The sequence below is a fragment of the Mauremys mutica genome, chromosome 5, assembly GCF_020497125.1.
Source record: "Mauremys mutica isolate MM-2020 ecotype Southern chromosome 5, ASM2049712v1, whole genome shotgun sequence".
Lineage (NCBI taxonomy): Eukaryota > Metazoa > Chordata > Testudines > Geoemydidae > Mauremys > Mauremys mutica.
The window spans coordinates 62997597-63016250 of record NC_059076.1 but is presented as its reverse complement, the minus strand read 5'-3'; the positions used below and the strand labels follow the sequence as shown (position 1 = coordinate 63016250).

At 40.1% G+C, this 18654-nt stretch overlaps 1 protein-coding gene across 3 annotated transcripts in view; it reads left to right on the top strand.

The window, feature by feature from the left end:
- Positions 1–18654, top strand: part of FBXW7 (F-box and WD repeat domain containing 7) — a 278082-nt gene that overhangs the window by 48248 nt on the left and 211180 nt on the right. The window contains exon 1 of one of the 3 annotated variants that reach the window (XM_045018646.1): positions 11166–11242. The exons of the other annotated variants lie outside the window; for them this stretch is intronic. The gene's annotated coding sequence lies outside the window, so the exon portion shown is untranslated. Of the gene's footprint in view, positions 1–11165; positions 11243–18654 lie in introns of those variants that run through there. 3 annotated transcript variants of the gene reach the window in all.

Genomic DNA, 18654 nt, shown 5'->3' with positions numbered 1-18654 from the left:
TCATAGGGTCTCCAGCACTGGATAGGGGGATGAGAACACCCACTGACATGAAAGGAGCAGTTCACACATCTCAGAGCTGTTGTTTAAGGCAGGATTCATTTCAGTTTGGAACCATCACTTTGAGATGCATGGGTCACTTCACACCTCTCTGAGTCTACTGTGCTTTTGGGATTATCCTGTGCTAAGGATATGCATATATAACAAATCCACCTCTGATGATTAATTTCACAAATATAATAGTGGAGTGATAGATCGTCTACAATTACAATTGTGAAGATTTTTTCTGTTTTAAAAAAACTGATTATTCCAAGTGGTCCAAAATCTGCCTGCGTACCTGGGTTGTCTTGAAATTTGTGTGCCTTATAAGGTTTTGGGGTAGGGATAATGATCCAGATTTGGGGTCATTTGAGCAAGACGTTCCTGAGAACAGCTCCCTGAAAAAACAGCTTTTCTTAACGTTCACAAATTTTGCCAATGTTTGTTGCAGGGAATAGTGGGGTTTTGGGGAGGAAAGAGGCACACCAGTTTTCTCTCACATGCTTAAAAGTACTGTAACCGCTATGTAATAAAACTGTTAGTGTCATGTCTGAGATTTCTCACTGGCTTTGTTACCAATTACACATTGCAGACATCAGGGCTGGCTTTAGGGCGATTCCCCCGATTCCCGGGAATCATGCCCCACAGCATCCGGAAGAGGGCCCCCGCACCTTCACCAAAGTGCTACCAGAAACAGCGGCAACCGATTGAACTGCTGCCGAGTTGCCGCCGCTATCTTCGGCGGCAGCTCAGTTGCCGCCGCTGTCTTCGGCATTTCGGCAGCAGCTCTTTCGATTTGGGCCCCGCACATCCTAAAGCCAGCCCTGGCAGACATTTCAAAGCACAACTATTATCCCCTAACACTGCAAAAAAAAGTGTATGTTAGGGTGTGGAGGATTTAGGAAATACATAGTCCACATGTGACCGGATGAAGAGAACAGCAGACAGGGACTCAGAATACCTGAGCTCCATTCCCAGCTTTTCCACTGGCCTGGGACTTGGGCCAAGTCTCTGCCTCGCTGTGCTTCAGTTTCCCCATTTGTTCAAGCAGATGAAAAGTGCTATGTAAGAGCTACATGTTGTTATCATTCCCTGTCCACCAGGTGTCTGTACTTCACGCCTACATGATAATTGCAACTGCCTGAAAAACTACTGACTCTTACTCACAATGTTTCTCTTTCTGTTTAAAAAAAAATCCTAGAAAATTAAATGGCAAAAAGCTTTAACGCAGAGTTAAGGTTCTCCAGGCAGTGATAGCTCATGAACTTCCAGGACGTTGAATTCAGTAAAATTCAGACTTACTAAAAACAAGAAATAGAGAATTAAGGTGCACAACAGTACTACCTTAACTCCGCCCTCTTTGAAAGACGGCCCAATAAGCCCATAATATACATTTACATGTTGCCTTTGCCCTGTGCTGAACAAGGATTTTCTACACTCAGGGCTTGTCTACACTTAAAACACTGCAGTGTTTCAGTGAAGACACTGTCTATGCTAAGAGCAGGGTTCTCTTGTCGATGTAGTTACTACACCTCCCCGAGAAGTGGTAGCTATGCTATCTACACCATGGTTAGATTGGTTTAATTGCATTGCTCAAGGGTGTGGGTTTTTCACACCCCTGAGCAACATAGTCATACCAACCTAATTTCCTCATGTAGATCAGGCCTCATACACTTAGCCTACTCCACAGAAAAAACATCATTACTAAAGTTTACAACTCCTTCAACCCCTTTTTACAACCCTTATGCACACAATACGCTTATGCACTCAATACCATGAAACATTCTTTCACTTACCCTTAATTAAACTCTCAGACCACACTCATCTCCCACCTAGCTGCTGACAGTCCTCATTGCAAGAAGACCCTGTGCCCCACTACTGATCCAGTCTGCACTTCACAGAGCTGAAATTAGTCATATTGAACCTCTGAATACACATGCACCTCCTTCCTTTGATCACAGGGTTCAGGGAGAGAGGCTCACATACACCCACACAGTCCCCCAGATCTCCCCAGACCACAATCACAGCTTTTCAAAGCTGCTCCAACTAATTCCTCCTCCATTCAATACAGCTCCACTTAACACAATGAATGCAGATGGAGTGCATGCCAGCCGCAGGGGGTGCAGAAGTACGATTGTGTAGTCATATACCTTGTACCTTATATTTCTGGGTTTTCACAAGTCTGAGTTTTACAGAATTTGATGTTATGGAAGGATGCAAGCCATCACTGGGTAACCTTAACTCTGCATTAATGAAGTTTTTTGCCATTTAATTTATCAAAGAATAAAGCCTTTAACTACGCTACTAGTAAAAACAGTTTCTGAGCCAAATAATCTTACATTTCTGAGATTAGCAGTCCTTCATAACATCTTGTCTAGATGAGGATAAATGGTGAGATGTTAAAACATGTTAGCTATCATATGTATTTGAAGGTCTAATACAGAAAAGTCATTGCATACTTTTTAATGTGTTAAATTGGGGGGAGTCTAAACTCTAGCTTGTGCTAAATAAATTAAGTTAAAGTATACAATGATGCGTATATGCTATATTTTTCTAATGTTAGTTATCTGTACTATGCTTTATACAAGGGGCACATCTTCCTGTGTAGACTCTCCAAATCCTCTTCTACTTTGTGCAGTTGAATGTGTTTTACTACAGAAAGACCATTCACACCTGCAAAAGAGAGACAAGGATTTGGTCTTTGGAAGGAGTGAAGTGATGTGATGTATGTATTGGAGTTGTCATTGGGCTAGATTGTCAGCTGTGCACATCGCCTACTGTGTGTAGATGGGGAGTGAAGCTGTTTTGCCCCTTCACATCCCTGCTGGGATGCATTGCATGGAGGTTGGCATCACTAGATTTATGCCAACTAGGGAGATCAGGTGACTTTCTACCCTCTTTACACTGACAGAGCATTGCAAAAGGCTCAGATATAGAAAAGAATGTATGTTGGGTTATGTGTAGCTTTACCCTAAAAGTGTGTGTGTGTGTGTCCCTTTTGTATTGTTTGGAGAAACTGATACCCATAGAATGTCCTAAATGTCATGTGAAGGAGTCACATTCAGATAACATATTTGGAAGTTAGAGAGACCTGGTAATATCTTGTATTGGACCAACTTCTGTTGGTGAGAGAGACAAGCTTTCGAGCTTACACAGAGTTCTTCCTCAGGTCTGGGAAATGTACTCAGAGTTCAGATCTACACTGCAGATGCATATCGGTATAACTACGTTGTTCAGGGGTGTGAAAAATCCACACTTTTGAGTGATGTAGTTATACCAACCTAGCCACCTGTGTAGACAGTGCTATGTTGATAGGGGTGGTTCTCCTGCCCTCTCAGGGAGGTGGATTAATTACGCCGATGGGAGAAACTATCCCATTAGCGTAGGAGGAACATCTCAATTAAAGTGCTACAGTAGCACAGCTGCAACACTGTATGTGAAGACAAGCCCAGTGTCACAGCTAAATACAATAGGAGTACTTGTGGCACCTTAGAGACTAACACATTTATTATTTTTTTATTTATTTATATCTATCTATCTATCTCCAGGGAACATGAAACAATGGGTGTTACCATAATTGTTTCATGTTCCCCGGGTATATAGCTATCTTCTTTCTGTATTTTCCACTACGTGCATCCGATGAAGTGAGCTGTAGCCCACGAAAGCTTATGCTACAATAAATGTGTTAGTCTCTAAGGTGCCACAAGTACTCCTATTCTTTTTGTGGATACAGACTAACACGGCTACTACTCTAACAGCTAAATACATGGTTGAACATATTTGTTTAGCGTAAGTACTTAACAGATATTTCAAGGGGCCATTCAAGATTAGCTGACTTGAGTTAGCATTTTATGCTTACATTTTTTCTGCTGTTATTTAATCAGTTTGATTTACCATTTTAAATAATTTAACTAGTGATTACACAGTGATGCAGAGTTTCCATCTCTGTTTGCATTGGTTGCTTACTGATTTGTGATTGCAGACATATGCACATATGTAAAACTTGGCTCATAGCTTACACATAAATGCATGGATGACCTCACTAATATCAAGGTGCGAGACAGATTAACCAAAACTTGCTAATGTCCAATAAAATAATAAGACTTATAACATCCAGGGCTGATCCTCATTCTTTCATATATAAAATTTTAAGTATTAGTAGCTGTAACGAGATTTTTTTGGAAGGTTTGCTGACTATCCTCTAGATTTATACCAGTGGTTATATATATAATATATATATATTATTTGTTTATTTGGACAACTTTTCCCCCTTTAATAATGTCCAGTAATTTTAACATAAGGGTTGGTTCCCCTGCTGGTCAGATACAAAGGCAGCCTAGAGCTGTCATTTAAGTAGCTGAGCCCTCCGGATCCCATTGCTTGAGCAGGGTAGCAGGAAGCAACAACATTCCTATCGAAGCAGGATTCCAGTGTTTATTTTTGCATTTCTGTCTATTTACTGTTGTAGACACAGTTCTTCTTTGTGTTTGAAGTTACTGGAGCTGGCCTGCCAAAAGTTAAACATAGAGAAGGTGGGTGAGGTAATATAGTTTGGACCGACTTCTGTTGCTGAGAGAGACAAGCTGTTGAGCTTACACGGAGCTCTTCTTCAGGTCTGGGAAAAGTATACAGAATGTCACAGCTAAATACAAGGCAGAACAGATTGTTTAGCATAAGTAGTTAACACATATTTCAAGGAACTATTCAGGATGAAGTGACCTGTTAAAATCTGTCCAGTCATAGGAGGGAATAAGTGGTGGTGGTGGGGAAGCTGGGGGCGAAGGGGGTTAGTGGGTTATAGATTGTTGTAATAAGCAGTAAATCCAGTATTTGTATTCAGTTCATGATTTTTAGTGTCTAGGACAGTTATGAATTTAAGCTCCCAGGCTCATCTTTTGATTGTGTTATGCAGGTTTTCTTTGAAGATCAGGACTGAGAGGTCAGATATAGAGTGATTGCTTTGTGAAAAGTGTTCACTCACAGGTGATACGGTGTATAATCAGTTTTCTGTGTTTGCTCTTTTGAGAACAGAGTGACTGTCTGGTTTCACCCAGATAGTTGTTGTTGGGGCATTTAGTGCACTGGTCAAGGTACATCACATGTTGTGATAGGCATGTGTAGGACCCATGGATCTTGAAAGATATTTTGTGTGTGTGTGTTTTGGGGGAGTGTTGATCATCATAGCAGTGGAGATATGTCTTCAGGTTTCGCATCTGTTGTTCTGACAGGGTCTGGTGCTTCTTTGTGTTGGTGTGTCCTGGTCTGAGGGGAGCTTGCTTCTGATGATGAGCTTGGTGAAGTTGAGGGGTTCTTTCAAGGCCAGTAGAGGGGGTTCAGGAAAGATTTCTTTCAGAATGTGGTCCCCATTGAGCATGGGTCATAATGGTTTGATGGTACCCATTGTCTCACGAATATCTTGGGACCAATGGGCCACAACAATACTGTATACAAAAGTTAAACATGTCTCTTACTCCTCACTCCTCCCATCCTCTTCCAGCAGCATAGGTAGTAGAGGAAGAAAAGCAAGAGCAGGATTTTTCTGACTAACTTTCTGGATCTATGTTCAAGGTGAATTGGTGGGATTTTTTTAAGTGGTTCTCATTACCATAGTAATGAGCACATCACAATCTTTAAAATATTCATCACTGGAACATCCCTGTTAGGTAGGGAAGTGCTCCTATCACCATTTTACAGACTGGCAAGTGAGACACAGAGAGACTAAGTTACTTGCCCAGGAAATTAATGATAGAGCAGGAAACTAAACTTGCGTTCCCCAAGTCCCACACTAACACCAATCACTGAACTATTCTATCTCTCGTCTAACTTTCAGGGCTCAGAGATAGGCCTGGTGAACACGGCCTCCTGCGTAAACACAGGAGGAAATTACCTAAGTACCTTCTTTCCCTTACTCTGCTGTGGACAGCCTGGCAGATTAGTTTATCAGTTGTGTCCATGTACTTGTAAAATTCACAGCTACCGCTTCATTCTCTAATTCTTTTTTTCATCAGTATAATGCATGGAGGAGACACATGATAGCACAAGCATCATATGAAGAGTAATCAGGATACAAAGTCCCTATATGGTTTGCCATATGTGGGTAAGGTTAAGAAAGCACCAGATGAAACTGTGCAAGGTGTAGTAAGCAGTGTTCTGTACAGCAGTCAAAAATAGTGAAAAGCTTGCACTTCCGAACCTTAGTGCTCATTTCTCCATAACCATGTCAATTCCTTGAGCTGAGAAGCTTTCTGTATCCATGAAGGATATATGTATATGTGTATATACACACAGATGTAGAATTTTGTCACTTCCTCCTGTTAGAAGGAAATCGATAAAGAAAAATATATCCTATTAAGTATTCGAATGCTCTGTTTTTAGAGTCATGAGGTACTCTGAATTTATTTTCCTTTATTAATCATGGAAATGGAAAGCGTAGCCAGGAAACAGGGTTTGCAGAATACTCAATCTCCTTTGACCACTTTGGGCTGCCTTTACACTTTCCTAGCTGGAGGAAGTAATTCCCCTTTTAGGATTGTCAGACATGATATAGTAGAAAAGAAGTTAACAAGCAAGACACTTTCCCCTTTCTTTCTTCACATCTGTTAATGCATTTTAATGTTAAACATTGCCAACTTCTGCTCTTAGGAAGACCCAATTCTTCGCGCCAGAAGGTTAACGGGTATACAGAATATAATTGTCTTTTATTTTTAAAGCTTTAATTTTTTTAGCACAAGTAAGTTGTTCTTAATAGCTTTTTAAACCCTCATAACCTTTTGGTATTGTAAAATAGCATTTTCCCATGTGTGTGTCTCATGCAGATTGTGTTCGCTGTAGCAGGGGTTAGATTGGGTAGCAAGCTTCGGACCTGTAACCTCCTAAAGGGTTAATGGGGGAGGGGAAAAAAAGAAGAAATTTGACAGTGAGTTACAACACTGAAGAATTAAGATGGACTGTTTAAAATGTTAATGTTTACAATGAAATAATTTGTCCAAATAAATCCTTTGTTTAGAAGAATAAACATACCGTGGACAAGAGGAGGGAAGAAAAGAGGCGAACAAGACAGTTGCAATGAATTCCCATGCTTGGATCAAACAACTCAGATGTTAATGTACACAGACTTGTCTTTAAAGCAGCTGATTACCGTAAATATTTCTGCTTCCTAAACTTAATTAAGGCCAGTCCACTTGTTTTGCTGCAGAGTAAAGGGGTGGAAAGAGTAATAAATGACACACAACTTTCAGTTCATAATTTCTTTTATGCTTTGTGCTATGGTTCTTGAGTAATCTGAAAGTGTATCAGGGATGCCCCACAAATACGGACTCTTCCGCTCCTTCTTTTCAACGTGGAGATTAACTTGACAGGAGTCCTGTTGAGAATTTTCATAGCAGAGAACCAGAAACGGTGAGTAAATGCCTGCTTTCCAGATCTGCTTGCTAGGGGTACATTTCAGACTTGTGGTTTTATCTAGGAGAAAATATTGCTGAAAAACTGGGTTGTTGCAGGAAACAAGATGATTAACCTGTGGTATCTGTTTCCCTGAGATGTTGATGAGAGAAATGGCTTCGTGCATTTCAAAAAAGTTCCATGTTCTGAATGAGAATAACACTTGAAGTTGCAAAAAATTGCAAGTTTTCAGTTCTCATACTTTGGGATATAACTTGATTATATTCTTGTGTCAACTTCCTCTTGATAAAATATTGCAGTGTTTGGTATATTCCCTGTCAGTTCTCTCTACCTAGAATCCCTTTCCTGCCTGTGTTTGTCTCATGCCTTTTCACATTCCTTATAACCCCTTCCTGAAAATTCACATCTTCCAAAAGTGTTTCCTAAATTGTCTCCTCAAATGTTACACCAGACTGTATAATTGTACTCCTCTAGAATTTCCAAAGACTCATGGAACTACCAAGACTCTGTATGGAGTACATTACCCAATCTACATTGCTTTTGTCACTTCCCATCTACCTGCTTTCTGTCCTACATCCCTCATACATGTTCTCCCTACTGTCTTTGTCTATGTCCTTTGTATTTGTTGTCTCTGCAGGTTTAAGGCAAAATCAGGGTAAGGGATATAAAATGCATGAGAGTAAAGTCAGACTTTTATTATATAATAGCTTGAAGCCATAATGTTACAATATTTAATTTAATAAAAGCTGGGTAAAATTGACAGCCATCATGCACGTAATAAAGTTTGCCTGTGACAGCAAAAGCACTCTGGGTAGTCCTGCATGTGCCCTTCTCAGGGCAGTGGTGCCTTTGGTCTTGAAAATCCAGTCCTATACCCGTGGGTGATGGCATACAAAGGCCAAGAGGGACTGTTTGGGGTGATTGTAGACCCCACACAATTTCAAATGTTGGTAGAAGTGCCTCTGTGTTCGAGAATAGCGTGGATGTGTGTGCTATGAGGAAAGCTTGTGGCTCTCCAGAAGGAGATATTAAGGCTAAGGTCTCAACCCAGTGCCCCTGATACATTTTATCTAAGGTGCTATGATTGGTCGCTGTTTTCAGACACCTTTTTGAGAGGCCATAGATGCATCCTCAGCAAAATCAGGTACACTTCATTTTCAGCCTACCAGTAGGAATCTGTTCATTATCTTGTCCTTTTGAGGGATTCCAGTTTTTTTAATGGTGGCCACATTAGATAATGTCTTGAATGGGATGTTATTCCAAACCTCAACTCCATCTGTAATGATGGATATTGTGAACAAAGGACCTGTTGGTGCCAACAGGCGGAGGACACAGGAGGTGCGGAGGGTTTTACAGTGATCCCCAGAGTCAGATATATGGATATTAGTTCATTGAAGGATGGCATGAGAGGTCTCTACTGAGAGCCAGTAGTCCACTGGAGCCAAAGACCCAATTGCTGAAGCCTCCAGTTCTCACTCACACTCAACCGCTTGTGATAATTATGGGATAAATATAAAAATCTGTGCCATATTGAAAACTGAAAATGTAGGTACAGTGTACCATAAAGTAAATTTATGAAAATAAATAACATAAGGGCTACTTTACTAATGTTTTATATTTAAGTGATTAAAACTTTTAAAAACTTTTTTTTATAATTTTTTCTTCCTGAAGACTACATAGAAAGTAGTTTTAAGGCTTATCTACAGGGGAAGTTTTCCAAAATAAGAGCAAATTTTCCCAGAATAAGAGTATCTGCATGAGGAGTTAATTCAGAATAGCTATTTAAAAATCATGCCCACTTTAATCTGAATTAACTTCACAGTATAGACAAGCCCTTACATGGGTAGCATTTGATACAGCAGGGAAAGAAGACAACTAAATAAAACCACAGTAAGATGAGAGAGAGGAAATGAGGCTGAACACATATGTAGATATCTCCATATCTACCTGTAACAGGGTTTTTTTTACCTGATCTGGTGTCAGATGCTGGCCCTGCCTCAGTTACTTCACTCAGATAGACTCACTGTCTCATGTTTTGGTGGTTCTTTGGCTCCTGGCACTAAGATGCGTTGATTTTTAGTGACTATGTCCTCCAGCCAAATCTAAAACATCAGTCTCCCTGCTATCAGGGATAAACCAAGTCTAACAGAATAAACATTTAGCAACCTTGCGCTGGGTTTTTCTCTGTTCTACCTAGGATTAAGGAAGCCCAGTAAATTCAAATTACCCACCTCTTTTGGCTAAGAGTGATAGGCTTGCATTCTAAGCATTCATTCGATTGTAGTTCAGGCAGTGAAGATTCTCACAGCCAACAGCATGGCAGTTTATTACTTGAATTGGCAGGGGAAATTTTTCGTCCCTGTCTTGTCAAGTTTCATAAATCTTTGGGAATAGTATATTCTGAACAAAGTAATATGTTCAGCTCTGCATCTGATAGGAGTGAAGAGAACATCTTAGTAGACTTAAGTCAAATAGGGTCTGAACAGTGTGTCTGCGTCTCTCAAGGATTAAGTGGTAAGCAAGGCTCAAATTTGGCCCAATCGGTGATTCAGCAGGTCTTGAGGTGCTAGAGAGCAAGTTGGCATTCTCTTTTTATGAAAACAGTCTAATCCTATGATTGCAAGAAAAATCTTGAAAATATAAACTGAAAGGAATAGGTGCAGTGAGGTGTAGAGGCAGCCTAAACCAATAGATGTGAATTCCCATTGAGATAAATCAATGAGAATGCACCTTTCTTTAGAAAATCTGCTGACTCAGTTTTCCAGTGATTTAGAGCTTGTCTAGATTAGGTAAATCTTCACCAGTACAATTAATGACATGGATGTGGTTACATCAGTGTATCGCCTTACTATACACACTACAGTGTTGCAAAACAGAGATTACACTGGCGTAATTAGAACAGTGTAAATAAATAAGTTTAGATTCTGATACTATCATATTTCTGGTAGCTGGGCCACTAAGCACACATCTATGCTTTAATCTGTCTTTGATTATAGGAGTATCTCAACCCCAGTGATGTGGAGCAAATCCCAGTGATGCAAAGCAGACCACTCCTTCATGTGGTGGAGCCCAACAGAATGCACGTGATCATATTTTGAATATCTGTGTAATCTGCTGTGGGTGGCATTTCATTTTTTCTTAAGGAAATAGAGCTTGAGTGAGCCCCAGTACTTTTTTCCATTTTATTTGTTGGTGGCGAGTTCAGTTTTTGTCAAATATGGTCCTCTGGATATTGACTTACTTATCTGAAGTATAAACACAGTGTCTGAATATGAGTGCCAGGTCAAACATGGACCTAAGGGTATATATGCACTGCAATAAAAGAGCTGCAGCAGTGAGTCTCAGAGCCTGGGCAATAGGCTTGGGCTCACGGGATTTGGGCTGTGGGGCTAAAAATAGCAGTGTAGATGTTTTGGGGTTGAGTTGGAGCCTGGGCTCTGAAATCCTGCAAAGGAGGAGGGTCTTGGAGCCTGGGCTCCAGCCTAAATGTCTAGACTGCTATTTTTAGCCCTGCGAGCCCAAAGTCAGTTGGCAGCAAGTCTCAGAACTCTGTCGTAAGGTGTGTGTGTGTGGTGGGGTTTTTTAAAACTTTTTTTATTTCAGTATAGACTTACCCTGTGGTTCATGTCAGACATATTTATTTTGTATTTAGGGCGAAGGCTCTCACTCCCTCTTCTCCACCTTTTTCCCTAGTTCCTGCTAACTTTGGGTAACAGAAGGATGTTTCGAAAAGAATGAATTCAAGTGGTCTAGATCACTTAAGCATCTGCTTGACAGATGTAGACTCCGAGGAAAAAAACATAAGGTATGTCGTTGGAAAGGGCTAACAGATTTGAGAACCACTTCTGCTGTCTTAGGTTAGGGATCAGAAGCATTACCAAGACATGAAGTCACTTCTTCTAAGGTCATGTGTACACTACGAAGTTCAGTTGCTGTAAGTTTTATGTCACTATATGTCCGCTGACTCTAGTAGGTGATGTGTGCGCACTTGGATGCTTTCATCAGCTCTATGCATCTTCACAATGAGTGGTTGCATCAAGGTAAAATGCACTTCACCGTAGGTAGGAATCTCACAGTTCCCAATGTGAATGTCCAGCTCAGTGTCTTGTGGGACATTTCTGCAGTGTTTTGTGGGTTGCCACTTGTCTGCCCCAGGATTTCTTGGAGCTAGGTGTCAAGTTCCCACCGTGTCTCTTTCTCCATTCCAGAGTGCTTATTCCATCCCATAACTGTGGTCCTGTTTTTGAAATCTTTTATTGTTTTGTATGCCTCTTAGTCTCTGCCAGCTCTCTGGCACAGGGTGGATTGATTTAAATCAAGGCAATGATTTCAACCACCAAGTGGTAAACCTCGATTTAAATAATCTGTGTTAATCAACTTTTCCATTTGTACTTGAGTTATTTTCTAAAGAAAAAGGTGTATTCTCATTGATTGAGAACCATTAAAATGTGTTGATTATGTATCTATATAATTGCTTAAATAAATGTATATTTAGTTACAATTTTCAGATTCTTAATAACTGTACCTTTTTAGTATGTTAGGAAATGGTGAATGATGTATTGCTTATTAATTAGATGATTAACTTGTAGCTTATGATTTGTGTCATTAGGATGGTAACTGGAATTTAATTAAGCATACTAACCATCATATAACATTTATTGTTATTAAACAAAACAACCTTAAATGTTTTGGATAGATAAACTTCATTGTTTTCCCATCAGCTGGACAGTAAATTTACATGGTGGGTGGTGTCATAAAGATTCATTATTTGAGAACTGAACCAATTTAAGTTCATGTAGGAAGAAGCTGTGAAATAGGAGAATGAGACCACTCAGCTGGGCTCGGTAGATGATCATGATGAGATGCATGATGTTGGGGCCTGGCCTCTGATTCCAGGAGACAACACCTGTGATGACTTTTCTGGTCCCTTGCACCCAGTAGCCCAGCCCCAGGTCCCTCACAGGATCAAGCTCTTAATACAGTACATAATCTGTTGTGCCATGTGTAAAGCTTGATGTCAAAAGTTAGTTGTTTCTCCCCTAATTCTTTCTTTCTACATAAAAGCAACCTTTAACTCAAGAGATTTTGATAGCGGGCTGATGGATTCATATTAATTCTTACTTAAATGTTTTAAGAAATTCTAATAAGTTTAGGCCTTAACATATTTTGTATTAAATTCAGATTTTAAAAATAAACGTGTTTAAAATTAAAAGAAAAACTTCTTATAATTTCAAAACCAAAATCAAACAATTTAAATTAATTTTTTTTAAAAGTTTTTTTTAAAAAAAAAATCAATGTGTATCCTCCCTGCTCTGGCAGAAACATGGACCCTACACAACTCAGTGCAGCTCTCTTGAGCATTGCTAGTAGGAACACATAATTCTCATGTATTTGCAGAACCTGGAGTACTACCACAGTCAGAATTGCAAAGAGGAAGGTATGGGGATGTTCAAGCACGTAACTGCATGCTGATGGACACAGCAATTGAAAATGCCAGGTTGCTGCCGTTATTCATGGAGCAGCTCCACACAGAGGATCACCACTTCTGGGGCTGAGAAATGAGCAGTGCCTGGTGGACTTGTGTCATAATGCAGGTTTGGGATGACAAGGTGTGGCATTAGAACTTGTGGATGCAAAAGACCACATTCCTCAGGCTGTGTGCTGAGTTGGGCCCAGCCATCCAGAGCAGGTACACCAAAATAAGAGTTGGATTGACAGTAGAGAAGCAAGTAGCGATTGTGCTCTGGAAGCTTGCAACACTGGATTGCTATCTTTCAGAAGGCAATCATTTTTGAGTTGGAAATTCCACAGTGGGGGCGGGGGGCGGACTATTGTCTTGAAAGGGTATAAGAGTTATTAATCATCTCCTGCTATACAGAATTGTGATTCTTGGTAATCTGCAGAATATTGGATATATTTGCAACAATAGGGTTCCTGAAATGGGTAGGAGCAACAGATGGCAGACATATTCCTATTCTGGCCCCTGCCCACCTTGCCACTGAGTACATCAGCAGAAAGGGATTCTTTTCCATGGTTATGCAAGCCCTGGTGGATCACTGGGGACACTTCACTGAGGACAGTGTGGGCTGGTTGGGGAAAGTACATGATGCCACATCTGTAAGAACATTGGACTTCTAAAAAAGTAGTAAACAGGGACATTCTTCCCCAACTGGTGCACAAACCTTGGGGATGTTGAAATACCAATAGTGAGTCTGAGGGATCCAGCTTAGCCATTGCTCCCCTGGCTCATGAAGCTATACACTGACCACCTGGACAGCACCAAGGAAAAAATCAGCTACTGTCTTAGCCGGTGCAGACTGATAGTTGAATCTGTGTTTCGTAGATTGAAGGGTTGCTTTCTAGGCAGACATCCCCATCATTATTGCTGCAGGTTGTGTTCTGCACAATATCTGTGAGGCAAAGGGGAGAAAAGCTGCTGCCAGGATGGAGGAGCGAGGTGGACTGGCTGTCAGCTGAATTTGGACAGCCAGACCCATGGGCTTTTGGAAGAACTCACTTCGAACTTCTATGGCTGAGGGAGACCTTAAAAAAACATTTTAACTCTCAGGTACATTAGTGTTGTCTGATGTTCAAGGGTGGGTTACTGCCTCACACTTTTGAAATCTAATGCTTGGTGTAATCTGTTTAATGGGGGCTGGGCGGGTTGTTATATGCTGCTATGAATTCCATAATGCTCGGTGTACATTCTTTAATGGGGGGGGAGGGGGGGAGGAGCGAGGCATTGCCCCTCCCCCCCAATGTCTGTAATGCTTTGTCTAAATATTTGAATGTGTGTTCTTTATGGGCTGCTGCTATAAGTTCTGTAATGTTTGCTCTACAGTAATAGAGATGCAACATTTTCAAAAAATAGCACTTGATGTGCAAAGAAACAGTCAACAGTAATAGAGTGCCAAAAAGTTACAGACTAGCAACAGTGTAAACTATACTTGAAAGCCCAAATCCAAAATGGGATGAAAGAAGTAGTGTCTGATTCTGTGATTTCTCCTTGTTTACTACCAGCATAGAGTGGTAGGGGTATGAGTGCACACCATGATGCCAGCTGTTGTGTTTGGGGGAGGAAGGGTAGGAGCAGGGGCATAGGGTCTCCTGACCATGGAGTTTTCCAAGGATTGTAAAGGCTGCGGAGTCAGTGTTCTTTGGGCATGTAGGTCAACAATATCCTGCAACATTTGTTTGTAGCCGGAGCAGACCCACAATGTCATAAACTCATAGACTTTAAGGTCAGAAGAGACCATCATGATCATCTTGTCTGACCACCTGCACATTGCAGGCCACAGAATCTAACCCGCCCACTCCTGTAATAGATTCCTACCCTCTGGCTGAGTTACTAAGTCCTCACATCATGACTGAAAGACTTCAAGTTACAGATAATCCACCATTTACACCAGTTTAAACCTACAAGTGATCTGTGCCCCATGCTGCAGAGGAAGGCAAAAAACCCCTTCGGTCTCTGCCAATCTGACGAGGGGGAAAATTCCTTCCTGACCACAAATATGGTGATCAGTCAGACCCTGACTATGTGGGCAAGACCCACCAGCCAGACGCCTGCGAAAGAATTCTCTATAGTAACTCAGAGCCCTCCCCATCTAGTGTCCCTCAGCCAGCATTTCCTGTTGCATCTCTTGGTCCTTCTTCCTCAGCTGCAGCAACTGATTCCTCCATTCTGGATCCTGCTCCATGGTCACAGTCCTCCAAACTCTGTTTTCACAATCCAATGCTGTAGAGGATTGGAGGAGGTTGCTCAGCATATCTTCCGGAGTCCTCTTCTTTTTTTTCTCCTGATCAAGGTCATATTTTCAGTAGGTGTGGATTGGGAATCCCTCACTGACCCTGAACCAGAGGCTATTGTTAATTATAGGATCAGATGTACACAACAGAAAGGGAGAAGTAAGTCTCAAAATTCCCTTGTATGATTCACGTTAAAACCTTCAAAAATAAGTGCTAATTATCACTTTTGCTTTGGAGTGTCTTGGTACAGCATGACATTACAGCTTAAACCATGCTTAACACTTAGTCCTGCCATGAGTGCAGGGGATTGGACTAGATGGTCTTTCGAGGTTCCTTCCAGTCCTATGATTCTGTGATGAATATGGCCTAGCCTACTGGGAAGAAGGACAGGGGAGTGATTTGTTCCATGAAAGTCCAATGAATATTACAGTATTTTCACATGTGGTGGTGATGTTGGCTGATATCTCACTCCTGAGGGTGAAGGGACAGAACATTCAGCTGCTGTTGGCATCCCAAAGCAGCCCGCCTACTGCAATGGTCCCAGCTGAGCTCATCCGAGACTGGTGTGGGCAAATTTCCTGTCACATGGGGAGAAACTAGGCTGCTACCCTTAGAAACGTTTGGGAGAGGGTCGCAGAGTATTTCCAGAAACGTTCATGGATGTCTCTGAAGAAGACAAAAGGGTCCATCCCTACTTAGATTTAAAAAAAAAATAGTACTCCATATCCTCCTTGTTCCCCACTGTCTCACCCAGCAAACCAAGCAATTCAAAAGCGGATACAGACTTTACCTCTGGTTTCTTTTACCTTTGCCCAAGCACAGGATACTGCTTTGAGGTGGACTGTGTAATCAGACTGCCATACTGTTTTTTAGAATGTATTCCCTAACTCTATATTTTCTAATATTATACCAGTAAAGTAATTAATAAAAAGTCAATGCCTTTTTTCTCAAAAGTTGAGAACAGTCCAGGCCCCATTTTTATATGGCAAAAGTAGGGCATAGTGGGAAGGAGGGAACAAGGGCGATGAGGTTTCAGGCAACAAAAAGAGGAAAAGGTTAGTACAAGCAATAATTCTTGTTCAAACCTACCCCTGTTTTCCTCTCCTTAATCTGCGAGGTCACGGGAGTTTCCCTGTCTCGACTTGAGAATTTTAGAATAACTTCTGGCACACGGCATGGTTTGAGTCCAATGTCTTCATCTCCTTCATGACTTATTTATTATTTCTAGGCTCATCCTTGTGAACTATATTTGGTATCAGAGGGCGTGCAAGTACCGTACATAAGTAGTTTTTTAACCAATTCTTTTAAACTATTCATAGTGTACAGTCCTCTCCCTATTCTATGTCTGAATTTCTGAAGATTTTTCATCAGGACTCCTTAACCAAAAAAAATCTTGTGTGCGCGCATATGTAGCTGTTTTTCCTCTTTATATTTTACATAAGGAAGAGTCAGTTCTAGCTTAGCATGATATCACCTCTGTTTCGCTTTAAGAGATGTATTAGAATTCTATAATTGGTTGTATAAATTGCTAGAGAATAATATATTTGCAATAAAGCATTTTTATTACAGAACAAGATGAATGCTTTTTTGAAATTTCTAAGATTAAAACAATTTTTAAACTTGATTTTTTTAACTGATTTAATAGAAATATTTAAGGCTGTTAAACTTTTGAAGTGGTATATCAATAGTTCTGAGAGTATTGCTTGCCTTACTATAGATTCTGTCAAAGAATAACTTGAAGGATAATGTAATAAATTAGAGTTTGCAACAGGAAAGTGAAGGTCAGGTTGATCTTATGCTCAATTCATAGCAATCAATTTTAACTTTAGTGGTAACTTGCCTTTGTCGGAGTTAAAGTATGTGCAAAATTGCCAATGTTAGGGACTGGAGGTTTACTAGTTTTCTAAATGCAGGAGAAACAAATATAGCTGAGACACTTTTCAGATTAAACAAAATCTGAGTTCACATTTTAAACTATTTTAAAGAACAGTTCTCTACAAAAAAAATTAAGGTTGTCACTCTCTGCTAAATTATATAATTAGTATCAGGATTAACTTTTATTGGAATTTTGTCTTTCCCATCCGTAGCCTTGAAAACAAAATTCTGTAGTGATATTAGTATCTTTCTAAACCATCTTCCTTTTGTCTTTTCTGGATAGTTGTTCTATATATATCTGGTTTGTCTGTCACTGGCCCCATCTGTATGCATTCTGAGAATCAATAGTACATTAAGGAAACTGACATGAGGAGGGAAAAATCATAAATAATGAATAACAGCCTTTACTGCTGGTGTTTCATTTCTGTTAAGAGAAATACAAATTCCAATGAAGTACTAGTGTAATTCATAACCATGTTAAACTAAAAATCTTTACCCAGTGCATTAGTATTTTATTAGTCTATTTTTTTGTTTAGAAATAACATTTTGTAATGCTTAATTATGTGCTGCCAAAGACAAAATAAGGTTTCCATTTATTAGAGATATTGTGCACAGAGTTAGAATATTCTATTAGAACTTATCTGCAGTCTACTGAGATGCAAGGGTTTGAAACAAGGATTTTGTTTTTTGACAAGATCTCTCTTAGCTTTATAAGCAATAGCATCTTGAGAGAAGAGATTTTTGTGGTATGAAAGATGTGAAGTATGAATGGTCAAAGCGTGATCCTTGCACTTCAATTCTGTGTATTAATTTTTTTTCATTAGCTCTCTGAACATCCACATCCTGCATATTGCTGGTAAGCATGCATCAGCAATAAGACTTTCTTCACCAATGTGTCTGACATATCTCTGAAATGTGACTGGTCAAAGCAGCAGCTGATTTTTAGATGTCGGTTCCTTTCAAACCATCTGAGTAATTTCACCTGATTTTACTTTAAATTTTCGACATAATGTGCTCTTTCAATGAATAGACGTGTAGAATCAGCACAGGAAGAGCAAAGTCCTTGGCAATACCAGCTCAATTGCATCTGCAGATGAGGATTTAAAATTCTATGCAGCAGACAGTACCTCAAGCAGGCGAGTAAAAGGTTATTGCATTATTTTGCTTATTTGCATCCATAGTCTTTATCTACAAAAGGTTTTCTTTATTCAATTTGCAGTGCATGCTTATATTTAGATATTACTGGAAATTGATTGAATAGAAACATAAATATCAAAAGGGCAGAGCAAGGTGAAAGGGAGAGGCAATACTAGCTCAGTTCAGCTTTAAACCTAGGAAGGGGAGGGAAGGAAGCAGAGGGAGCAGGAGAGAGCAAGAGAGAATTAAGCTTTCAATGCAGTATGAAAACAAGAAGTTTTTTTTTAATATATATGTTTAAGCTGCTTTCATGCCATCTGTATTTTTCTTAACCTTTTGATAAAGAGGCTGCTATTGAACTAGACAAGCACTGATAGCTCTATAAATGCAAGTGACAGTTATTTCAAGTCACATTATCCAGTAATGATTTTAAGCATTTGTGTTAAGGTGAGCCCT